Below are 13,087 nucleotides of genomic sequence, written 5' to 3' on the forward strand. Positions count from 1 at the left end.
GTTAGCTAACAGAACCACCAGGGTTAACTAACAGAACCACCAGGGTTAACTAACAGGACCACCAGGGTTAACTAACAGGACCACCAGGTTAACTAACAGGACCACCAGGGTTAGCTAACAGGACCACCAGGGTTAGCTATCAGGACCACCAGGGTTAGCTAACAGGACCACCAGGGTTAACTAACAGGACCACCGGGGTTAACTAACAGGACCACCGGGGTTAGGGTTAGCTAACAGGACCACCGGGGTTAACTAACAGGACCACCAGGGTTAACTAACAGGACCACCAGGGTTAACTAACAGGACCACCAGGGTTAGGGTTAACTAACAGGACCACCAGGGTTAGGGTTAACTAACAGGACCACCAGGGTTAACTAACAGGACCACCAGGGTTAACTAACAGGACCACCAGGGTTAGGGTTAACTAACAGGACCACCAGGGTTAACTAACAGGACCATCAGGGTTAACTAACAGGACCACCAGGGTTAACTAACAGGACCACCAGGGTTAGCTAACAGGACCACCAGGGTTAGCTAACAGGACCACCAGGGTTAGCTAACAGGACCACCAGGGTTAGCTAACAGGACCACCAGGGTTAACTAACAGGACCACCAGGGTAAGCTAACAGGACCACCAGGGTTAGCTAACAGGACCACCAGGGTTAACTAACAGGACCACCAGGGTTAACTAACAGGACCACCAGGGTTAACTAACAGGACCACCAGGGTAAGCTAACAGGACCACCAGGGTTAACTAACAGGACCAAAAGGGAAGCTAACAGGACCACCAGGGTAAGCTAACAGGACCACCAGGGTTAAGACCACCAGGGTTAAGACCACCAGGGTTAACTAACAGAACCACCAGGGTTAAGACCACCAGGGTTAACTAACAGAACCACCAGGGTTAACTAACAAGACCACCAGGGTAAGCTAACAGGACCACCAGGGTTAACTAACAGGACCACCAGGGTTAAGACCACCAGGTTAAGACCACCAGGGTTAACTAACAGAACCACCAGGGTTAACTAACAGGACCACCAGGGTTAAGACCACCAGGGTTAACTAACAAGACCACCAGGGTTAACTAACAGGACCACCAGGGTTAACTAAAACAGGACCACCAGGGTTAGGACCACCAGGGCCAGCTAACAGGACCACCAGGGTTAACTAACAAAACCGTTAGGGTTAGCTAACAGGACCACCAGGGTTAACTAACAGGACCACCAGGTTAACTAACAGGACGACCCGGGCTAGCTAACAGGACCACCGGGTTAGCTAACAGGACCACCAGGGTTAACTAACAGAACCACCAGGGTTAGCTAACAGGACCACCAGGGTTAGCTAACAGGACCACCAGGGTTAGCTAACAGGACCACCAGGGTTAACTAACAGGACCACCAGGGTTAGCTAACAGGGCCACCAGGGTTAGCTAACAGGACCACCAGGGTTAACTAACAGAACCACCAGGGTTAGCTAACAGGACCACCAGGGTTAACTAACAGGACCACCAGGGTTAACTAACAGGACCCACCAGGGTTAGCTAACAGGACCACCAGGGTTAGCTAACAGGACCACCAGGGTTAGCTAACAGGACCACCAGGGTTAACTAACAAAACCACCAGGGTTAGGGTTAGCTAACAGGACCACCAGGGTTAACTAACAGGACCACCAGGGTTAACTAACAGGACCACCAGGGTTAGCTAACAGGACCACCAGGGTTAGCTAACAGGACCACCAGGGTTAACTAACAGAACCACCAGGGTTAAAAAAATAAATTAAAAAAATTAAAAAATATGCCATTTAGCAGACGCTTTTATCCAAAGCGACTTACAGTCATGTGTGCATACATTCTACGTATGGGTGGTCCCGGGGATCGAACCCACTACCCTGGCGTTACAAGCGCCATGCTCTACCAACTGAGCTACAGAAGGACCACCTAACAGACTAACTAACAGAACCACCAGGGTTAGCTAACAGGACCACCAGGGTTAGCTAACAGGACCACCAGGGTTAGGGTTAACTAATAGGACCACCAGGGTTAACTAACAGAACCACCAGGGTTAACTAACAGAACCACCAGGGTTAGCTAACAGAACCACCAGGGTTAACAGGACCACCAGGGTTAACTAACAGGACCACCAGGGTTAACTAACAGGACCACCAGGGTTAGCTAACAGGACCACCAGGGTTAGGGTTAACTAACAGGACCACCAGGGTTAACTAACAGAACCACCAGGGTTAACTAACAGAACCACCAGGGTTAGCTAACAGAACAACCAGGGTTAACAGGACCACCAGGGTTAACAGGACCACCAGGGTTAACTAACAGGACCACCAGGGTTAACTAACAGGACCACCAGGGTTAACTAACAGGACCACCAGGGTTAACTAACAGAACCACCAGGGTTAACTAACAGAACCACCAGGGCCAGGGTTAACTAACAGGACCACCAGGGTTAACTAACAGGACCACCAGGGTTAGCTAACAGGACCACCAGGGTTAGCTAACAGGACCACCAGGGTTAACTGACAGGACCAGAGTTAGGGTTAACTAACAGGACCAGAGTTAGGGTTAACTAACAGGACCACCAGGGTTAACTAACAGGACCACCAGGGTTAACTAACAGGACCACCAGGGTTAGCTAACAGGACCACCAGGGTTAGCTAACAGGACCACCAGGGTTAACTAACAGGACCACCAGGGTAAACTAACAGAACCACCAGGGTTAGCTAACAGAACCACTAGGGTTAACTAACAGGACCACCAGGGTTAGCTAACAGGACCACCAGGGTTAGCTAACAGGACCACCAGGTTAGCTAACAGGACCACCAGGGTTAGCTAACAGGACCACCAGGGTTAGCTAACAGGACCACCAGGGTTAACTAACAGGACCACCAGGGTTAACTAACAGGACCACCAGGGTTAACTAACAGAACCACCAGGGTTAACTAACAGAACCACCAGGGCTAACTAACAGAACCACCAGGGCTAACTAACAGAACCACCAGGGCTAACAGGACCACCAGGGTTAACTAACAGGACCAGAGTTAGGGTTAACTAACAGGACCACCAGGGTTAACTAACAGGACCACCAGGGTTAACTAACAGAACCACCAGGGCTAGGGTTAACTAACAGAACCACTAGGTTATCTAACAGGACCACCAGGGTAAGCTAACAGGACCACCAGGGTTAAGACCACCAGGGTTAAGACCACCAGGTTAACTAACAGAACCACCAGGGTTAACTAACAGGACCACCAGGGTAAGCTAACAGGACCACCAGGGTTAACTAACAGGACCACCAGGGTTAAGACCACCAGGGTTAAGACCACCAGGGTTAACTAACAGAACCACCAGGGTTAACTAACAGGACCACCAGGGTTAACTAACAAGACCACCAGGGTTAACTAACAGGACCACCAGGGTTAACTAACAGGACCACCAGGGTTAACTAACAGGACCACCAGGGTTAGGACCACCAGGGCTAGCTAACAGGACCACCAGGGTTAACTAACAAAACCGTTAGGTTTAGCTAACAGGACCACCAGGGTTAACTAAAAGGACCACCAGGGTTAACTAACAGGACCACCCGGGCCAGCTAACAGGACCACCCGGGTTAGCTAACAGGACCACCAGGGTTAACTAACAGAACCACCAGGGTTAGCTAACAGGACCACCAGGGTTAGCTAACTAACAGGACCACCAGGGTTAGCTAACAGGACCACCAGGGTTAGCTAACAGGACCACCAGGGTTAACTAACAGAACCACCAGGGTTAGCTAACAGGACCACCAGGGTTAGCTAACAGGACCACCAGGTTAACTAACAGGACCACCAGGGTTAACTAACAAAACCGTTAGGTTTAGCTAACAGGACCACCAGGGTTAACTAAAAGGACCACCAGGGTTAACTAACAGGACCACCGGCTAGCTAACAGGACCACCGGGTTAGCTAACAGAACACCAGGGTTAGCTAACAGGACCACCAGGGTTAGCAAACAGGACCACCAGGGTTAGCTAACAGGACCACCAGGGTTAACTAACAGAACCACCAGGGTTAACTAACAGGACCACCAGGGTTAACTAACAGGACCACCAGGGTTAGCTAACAGGACCACCAGGGGTTAGCTAACAGGACCACCAGGGTTAGCTCACAGAACCACCAGGGTTAACTAACAGAACCACCAGGGTTAACTAACAGAACCACCAGGGCTAACAGGACCACCAGGTTAACTAACAGGACCAGAGTTAGGGTTAACTAACAGGACCACCAGGGTTAACTAACAGGACCACCAGGGTTAACTAACAGAACCACCAGGGCTAGGGTTAACTAACAGAACCACTAGGGTTATCTAACAGGACCACCAGGGTTAGCTAACAGGACCACCAGGGTTCTCAACTAACATCAAGGCGGTGTCCCGTTCCTGTAGGTTCATGCTCTACAACATCCGCAGAGTACCACCCTGCCTCACACAGGAAGCGGCGCAGGTCCTAATCCAGGCACTTGTCATCTCCCCGTCTTGATTACTGCAACTCGCTGTTGGCTGGGCTCCCTGCCTGTGCCATTAAACCCCTACAACCATCCAGGCGCAGCTTGGGTCTGGTGTTCAACCTTCCCAAGTTCTCTCCACGTCACCCCGCTCCTCCGCTCTCTCCACTGGCTTCCAGTTGAAGCTCGCATCCGCTACAAGACCATGGTGCTCGCCTACGGAGCTGTGAGGGAACGGCACCTCAGTACCTCCAGGCCCTGATCAGGCCCTACACCCAAACAAGGGCACTGCGTTCATCCACCTCTGGCCTGCTCGCCTCCCTACCACTGAGGAAGTACAGTTCCCGCTCAGCCCAGTCAAAACTGTTCGCTGCTCTGGCCCCCAATGGTGGAACAAACTCCCTCACGACGCCAGGACAGCGGAGTCAATCACCACCTTCCGGAGACACCTGAAACCCCACCTCTTCAAGGAATACCTAGGATAGGGTAAGTAAGGGTAAGTAATCCTTCTCACCCCCCCCAACAAGATTTAGATGCAAGTGGCTGTTCCACTGGTTGTCATAGGTGTTTGCACCAATTTGTAAGTCGCTCTGGATAAGAGCGTCTGCTAAATGACTTAAATGTAAATGTAATGTAAATGTAGCTAACAGGACACAGAGTTGGGGTTAGCTAACAGGACCAGAGTTAGGGTTAACTAACAGGACCAGAGTTAGGGTTAACTAACAGGACCAGAGTTAGGGTTAACTAACAGGACCACCAGGGTTAACTAACAGAACCACCAGGGTTAACTAACAGAACCACTAGGGTTATCTAACAGGACCACCAGGGTTAACTAACAGGACCACCAGGGTTAACTAACAGGACCACCAGGGTTAACTAACAGGACCACCAGGGTTAACTAACAGGACCACCAGGGTTAACTAACAGGACCACCAGGGTTAGCTAACAGGACCACCAGGGTTAACCCACTGTTCCCCTGAACAAGGCAGTTAACCCACTGTTCCCCTGAACAAGGCAGTTCACCCACTGTTCCCCTGAACAAGGCAGTTAACCCACTGTTCCCCTGAACAAGGCAGTTAACCCACTGTTCCCTGAGCAAGGCAGTTAACCCACTGTTCCCTGAGCAAGGCAGTTAACCCACTGTTCCCCTGAGCAAGGCAGTTAACCCACTGTTCCCCCTGAGCAAGGCAGTTAACCCACTGTTCCCCTGAGCAAGGCAGTTCACCACTGTTCCCCTGAGCAAGGCAGTTCACCCACTGTTCCCCTGAGCAAGGCAGTTCACCCACTGTTCCCTGAACAAGGCAGTTCACCCACTGTTCCCCTGAGCAAGGCAGTTCACCCACTGTTCCCTGAGCAAGGCAGTTCACCCACTGTTCCCCTGAGCAAGGCAGTTCACCCACTGTTCCCCTGAGCAAGGCAGTTCACCCACTGTTCCCTGAACAAGGCAGTTAACCCACTGTTCCCCTGAACAAGGCAGTTAACCCACTGTTCCCCTGAACAAGGCAGTTCACCCACTGTTCCCCTGAGCAAGGCAGTTCACCCACTGTTCCCCTGAGCAAGGCAGTTCACCCACTGTTCCCCTGAACAAGGCAGTTCACCCACTGTTCCCCTGAACAAGGCAGTTCACCCACTGTTCCCCTGAACAAGGCAGTTCACCCACTGTTCCCCTGAACAAGGCAGTTCACCCACTGTTCCCCTGAACAAGGCAGTTCACCCACTGTTCCCTGAGCAAGGCAGTTCACCCACTGTTCCCTGAGCAAGGCAGTTCACCCACTGTTCCCTGAACAAGGCAGTTCACCCACTGTTCCCTGAACAAGGCAGTTAACCCACTGTTCCCCTGAACAAGGCAGTTAACCCACTGTTTCCCTGCACAAGGCAGTTCACCCACTGTTCCCCTGAGCAAGGCAGTTAACCCACTGTTCCCCTGAGCAAGGCAGTTCACCCACTGTTCCCCTGAGCAAGGCAGTTAACCCACTGTTCCCCTGAGCACAGAAGACGTGGATGTTGATTAAGGCAGCCCCCCCACACCTCTTTGATTCAGAGAGGTTGGGTTAAATGAGGAAGACACATTTCAGATGGACAACTGGCTAGGTATCTCCATTTCACAAAAAATAATAATAATAATAATGCCCAACAAATTCTATAATAACGAACCAGAACAACTAGAATAGGGTTTCACCAACTTGGTTAATTTATTAGGGGTTCAGCAACTAACGTAGCTGCTGAACCCCTCATGAACTCTACAGCTTCACCACAACACAGAAACACTGGTGTGCAGGCGGAGTGAAACATACTGGTACCATTCACACACACACACACACACACACAAAGTTAGCTTTGAACTAGCTAGTTGACCACTTTATACTAGCTACGAAGCATTAAAACACACCAGAGCTGGTCTTTGATGGTAGTTAGTTCAGTTTGATGTGTATGAGGGTGTGAGTTGGTTAATTTCCCTGTGCAAACACCTGGAAGAATGTGAACTATTTTTGTGTGCGGCATAGCAGCAAGTGCCGACATATCGATGTAAACTTCGCCAAACACGTCCAAAAAGAAACACAGTTTCACAGGTCAACCAACACAAGCTTACCTCCGACCGTTTTAGTAATTCCCTGTAATGTTATGACTACAGGTGTCCAGCATGAACAAGTTAGTGGAACTAAACTCACATCAATGTCCCACAGCCGGTAGACAGAAAACACCACCTACCTCTCATAGACTTGACACTTCTCTTTGATAACCATCCGCTTGTATAAATACAACTCATCCACACAGATGGTCCGTGTGGTGTTTACATAGGATGAATGACCGCCAGCGGGTCGAGTCACCCCTGCCCACAACACAGCGTAGCTCCGTGGGTAGCTGTGCTTTCAGCTGTCGGGGTTGAGCTCCTGTAGGAAAAGTTTCCTAGGGTGAGTTGAGGTTGGACAGGACCCACAATGCAACACGTGGTAGAGGACAGGGGTTTTTAAAAGGGTCCGTGCTATACTGGATCCTTGGGACGTCCCTAACCATTGAAGTTGACCCACCTAATTGTTAAGGTGAGGGTTGGGTTTATGGTTAATGTTCTGCTTAGTTTAGGGATGTGTCTAACCATTGAAGTTGACCCACCTAATTGTTAATAATATAATAATATATAATATATGCCATTTAGCAGACGCTTTTATCCAAAGCGACTTACAGTCATGTGTGCATACATTCTACGTATGGGTGGTCCCGGAATCGAACCCACTACCCTGGCGTTACAAGCGCCATGCTCTACCAACTGAGCTACAGAAGGAGGTGAGGGTTGTGTTTATGGTTATCGTAGGGACGTCCCAGGATTCCAGATAGGTGCAGTGAGGAGGAACTCATCAATTGTTGTGACCGGAACGATGGGTTAGGTGGTTAAGTAACAACACAGATGGGTGTGCAACTATGGGGCAAAATACAGACAGGGTTTGGTTTATGATGTTGACAACAGCGGATAAAGAGTCCACCAGACTGGCACATTCAACATTTACATTACATTTAAGTAATTTAGCAGACGCTCTTATCCAGAGCGACTTACAAATTATTGCATCCACCTTATGACATCCAGTAGAATAGTCACTTTACAATAGTGCATCTAAATCTTTTAGGGGGGAGAGAAGGAATTCAACAAGGATATTCGTTCAAATCCGTCATGATTATTGTATTGTAACTTAAGTCCGTTTTGGATATAATTGGCTGTTTTCGCTGCATATAACATGTGGAAGTTGTCCCTTTTCAGGTTTAGAAGAAGTGACTGCTAAATGCGTAGCCATAAATCAGTGTTGGTCGTCAGTCGTTTTTAAGCTGTAAAGCAGTTCATTGGTAACTCTTACATTAATTAAGGATCGTAGCCTTTTTTTTTCTTCTTTCAATTTTCACCTAAAATGACATACCCAAATCTAACTGCCTGTAGCTCAGGACCCAAATCTAACTGCCTGTAGCTCAGGACACAAATCTAACTGTCTGTAGCTCAGGACCCAAATCTAACTGTCTGTAGCTCAGGACCCAAATCTAACTGCCTGTAGCTCAGGACCCAAATCTAACTGCCTGTAGCTCAGGACACAAATCTAACTGTCTGTAGCTCAGGACCCAAATCTAACTGTCTGTAGCTCAGGACCCAAATCTAACTGTCTGTAGCTCAGGACCCATATCTAACTGCCTGTAGCTCAGGACCCAAATCAAACTGTATGTAGCTCAGGACCTAAATCTAACTGCCTGTAGCTCAGGACCCAAATCTAACTGCCTGTAGCTCAGGACCCAAATCTAACTGTCTGTAGCTCAGGACCCAAATCTAACTGTCTGTAGCTCAGGACCCAAATCTAACTGTCTGTAGCTCAGGACCCAAATCTAACTGCCTGTAGCTCAGAACCCAAATCTAACTGCCTGTAGCTCAGGACCCAAATCTAACTGTCTGTAGCTCAGGACCCAAATCTAACTGCCTGTAGCTCAGGACCCAAATCTAACTGCCTGTAGCTCAGGACCCAAATCTAACTGCCTGTAGCTCCAGGACCCAAATCTAACTGCCTGTAGCTCAGGACCCAAATCTAACTGCTCTGTAGCTCAGGACCCAAATCTAACTGCCTGTAGCTCAGGACCCAAATCTAACTGTCTGTAGCTCAGGACACAAATCTAACTGCCTGTAGCTCAGGACCCAAATCTAACTGCCTGTAGCTCAGGACCCAAATCTAACTGCCTGTAGCTCAGGACCCAAATCTAACTGTCTGTAGCTCAGGACCCAAATCTAACTGCCTGTAGCTGACCCAAATCTAACTGCCTGTAGCTCAGGACCCAAATCTAACTGTCTGTAGCTCAGGACACAAATCTAACTGCCTGTAGCTCAGGACCCAAATCTAACTGCCGTAGCTCAGGACCCAAATCTAACTGCCTGTAGCTCAGGACCCAAATCTAACTGCCTGTAGCTCAGGACCCAAATCTAACTGTCTGTAGCTCAGGATCCAAATCTAACTGCCTGTAGCTCAGGATCCAACTGCCTGTAGCTCAGGACCCAAATCTAACTGCCTGTAGCTCAGGACCCAAATCTAACTGCCTGCAGCTCAGACCCAAAACTAACTGTCTGTAGCTCAGGACCCAAATCAACTGCCTGTAGCTCAGGACCCAAATCTAACTGCCTGTAGCTCAGGACCCAAATCTAACTGTCTGTAGCTCAGGACCCAAATCTAACTGCCTGTAGCTCAGACCCAAATCTAACTGCCTGTAGCTCAGGACCCAAATCTAACTGCCTGTAGCTCAGGACCCCAAATCTAACTGCCTGTAGCTCAGGACCCAAATCTAACTGTCTGTAGCTCAGGACACAAATCTAACTGCCTGTAGCTCAGGACCCAAATCTAACAAGCTGTAGCTCAGGACCCAAATCTAACTGCCTGTAGCTCAGGACCCAAATCTAACTGTCTGTAGCTCAGGACCCAAATCTAACTGCCTGTAGCTCAGGACCCAAATCTAACTGTCTGTAGCTCAGGACACAAATCTAACTGCCTGTAGCTCAGGACCCAAATCTAACTGCCTGTAGCTCAGGACCCAAATCTAACTGCCTGTAGCTCAGACCCAAAATCTAACTGTCGGTAGCTCAGGATCCAAATCTAACTGCCTGTAGCTCAGGATCCAACTGCCTGTAGCTCAGGACCCAAATCTAACTGCCTGTAGCTCAGGACCCAAATCTAGCTGCCTGTAGCTCAGGACCCAAAACTAACTGTCTGTAGCTCAGGACCCAAATCTAACTGCCTGCCAGCTCAGACCCAAATCTAACTGCCTGTAGCTCAGGACCCAAATCTAACTGTCTGCAGCTCAGGACCCAAATCTAACTGCCTGTAGCTCAGGACCCAAATCTAACTGTCTGTAGCTCAGGACCCAAATCAAACTGCCTGTAGCTCAGGACCCAAATCTAACTGTCTGTAGCTCAGGACCCAAATCTAACTGTCTGTAGCTCAGGACCCAAATCTAACTGCCTGTAGCTCAGGACCCAAATCTAACTGTCTGTAGCTCAGGACCCAAATCTAACTGCCTGTAGCTCAGGACCCAAATCTAACTGTCTGTAGCTCAGGACCCAAATCTAACTGTCTGTAGCTCAGGACCCAAATCTAACTGCCTGTATGTAGCTCAGGACCCAAATCTAACTGTCTGTAGCTCAGGACCCAAATCTAACTGTCTGCAGCTCAGGACCCAAATCTAACTGTCTGTAGCTCAGGACCCAAATCTAACTGTCTGTAGCTCAGGACCCAAATCTAACTGTCTGTAGCTCAGGACCCAAATCTAACTGTCTGTAGCTCAGGACCCAAATCTAACTGTCTGTAGCTCAGGACCCAAATCTAACTGTCTGTAGCTCAGACCCAAATCTAACTGTCTGTAGCTCAGGACCCAAATCTAACTGCCTGTATCTCCGGACCTGAAGCAAGGATATTCATATTATTGATACCATTTGAAAGGAAACACTTTGAAGTTTGTGGAAATGTGAAATGAATGTAGCAGAATATAAGCATTAGCTCTGGTAAAATATAATACAAACCAAAAAACATGTGTGTGTTTTTTTTTCATCTTTGAAATATAAGAAATGAAGGATCATTAGCTTATACACTAACTTTCACACATCTAGATGTCTGGGCTGGGTGGGTGTGGAGCCAGACACAGCACTGGGGTCAAACTGGAGACCCCAGTTCCTACATTTAACATAAAAATGGATTCCATTTAACAATGTTGGCTCATTTTGCTGGGGGGCAATGGGGAGATTCAGGATCTTTCCCTCGCGTGTTTCATGGCAATTCCATTGTTTTGGTCAAGTTCAATGAACCTCTTTACAGCATCTATAGGCCATGCGGTATACCATCAACTAGAATGTGTTCTCACAGTGTTGGGGAACTTCTCTTTGAAACACTGAGGCATTATGTTCTGGCTCGTCTCCCTCGGCAACCATGGGAATGTCGATCCGGGCTCCTCCATTGTGTCCATGCATCAGAAAGGATTCGACGCACGCTAGTCTAATAATATATAATAATAATAATATATGCCATTTAGCAGACGCTTTTATCCAAAGCTTGACTTAGTCATGTGTGCATACATTCTACGATGGGTGGTCCCGAATCGAACCCACTACCCTGGCGTTACAAGCGCCATGCTTCTACCAACTGAGCTACAGAACCAGTAGCCAAGACCAACAACACGAATAAACAGACTATACAGCTACAAGCTGTGAGTGGAGTTACTAAGTGAATGGACTATACGAAACCAGTTAAATGTCTTATCTGTGATTAAATGTTTTAGCCTACTTACTTGGACACCGTTTTTAAAAATGTTGATACATTACAGCCTTATTCTACAATCGATTAAATTGTTTTTTCCCCTCATCAATCTACACATAATGACAAAGAAAAATAGGTTTTAAAATTGTTTGCAAATTTATAAAATTAAAAACTGAAATATCACATTTACATAATCTTTCAGACCCTTTCAGACAGAAGCACGTTTGGCAGCAATTACAGCCACATAGGTGTTCCTTTGTCCAGGTGGAAAGGGCAGTGTGGAGTGTGATATTGAGATTGCATCATCTGTGGATCTGTTGGGGCGGTATGTGAATTGGAGTGGGTCTAGGGTTTCTGGGTAATGGTGTTGATGTGAGCCATGACCAGCCTTTCAAAGCACTTCATGGCTACAGATGTGAGTGGTATGGGGCAGTAAACATTTAGGCAGGTTACCTTTGCTTTCTTGGGCACAGAGACTATGGTGGTCTGTTGGAAACATGTAGACATTACAGACAGAGTTGATCTGGTGAAGCCAGCTAGCTCCATATTATCTAGCTCTATATTATCCAGCTCTATATTATCCAGCTCCATATTATCCAGCTCCATATTATCTAGCTCTATATTATCCGTCTTGTCGTTCAGCCACAACTTGCTGAAACGTAAGATATTACAGTTTTTAATGTCCCGTTGGTAGGAAAGTCTTAATCGTAGATTGTCCAGTTTGTTTTCCAATGATTGAACGTTGGCCAATAATATGGTTGGTGGTTTATCTACTCATCTGGGAATTCTTACAAGGCACCCCGCCCTCCTGCCCCTTTTCCTCCATCTTTTCTTCATGCTGATGACGGGCATTTGGGCCTTGGTCTTGACAAAGCAGTATATCCTTCGCGTCGGACTCAATAAAGCAAAAGCCTTCATCCAATTCGAGGTGAGTAATCGCTGTTCCGACGTCCAGAAGCTCTTTACGGTCATAAAGACGGTAGCAGCAACATTATGTACAAAATAAGTTACAAACAATGCAAAAAACTAACAAAATAGCACAGTTGTTTAGGAGCATGTAAAACAGCAGCCATCCCCTCCAGAGTCATTATATATTTGTGATCTTTGTCACGGCTGGCCATGCCTTCCGCCTGGCTACCCAACCTCGGCCAACAGCCCGCCCCCCGCAGCTCCTCACCCAAGCCTCTCCAGGTTCTCTTTACCCAAATCCAGATAGCAGATGTTCTGAAAGAGCTGCAAAACCTGGACCCATATAAATCAGCTGGGCTTGACAATCTGGACCCATATTCCTGAAACTATCTGCCACCATTGTCGTAAAACTGACTATCCTACCGATC

This window comes from Oncorhynchus keta, chromosome 27 (genome assembly GCF_023373465.1).
Source record: "Oncorhynchus keta strain PuntledgeMale-10-30-2019 chromosome 27, Oket_V2, whole genome shotgun sequence".
Classification (NCBI taxonomy): domain Eukaryota; kingdom Metazoa; phylum Chordata; class Actinopteri; order Salmoniformes; family Salmonidae; genus Oncorhynchus; species Oncorhynchus keta.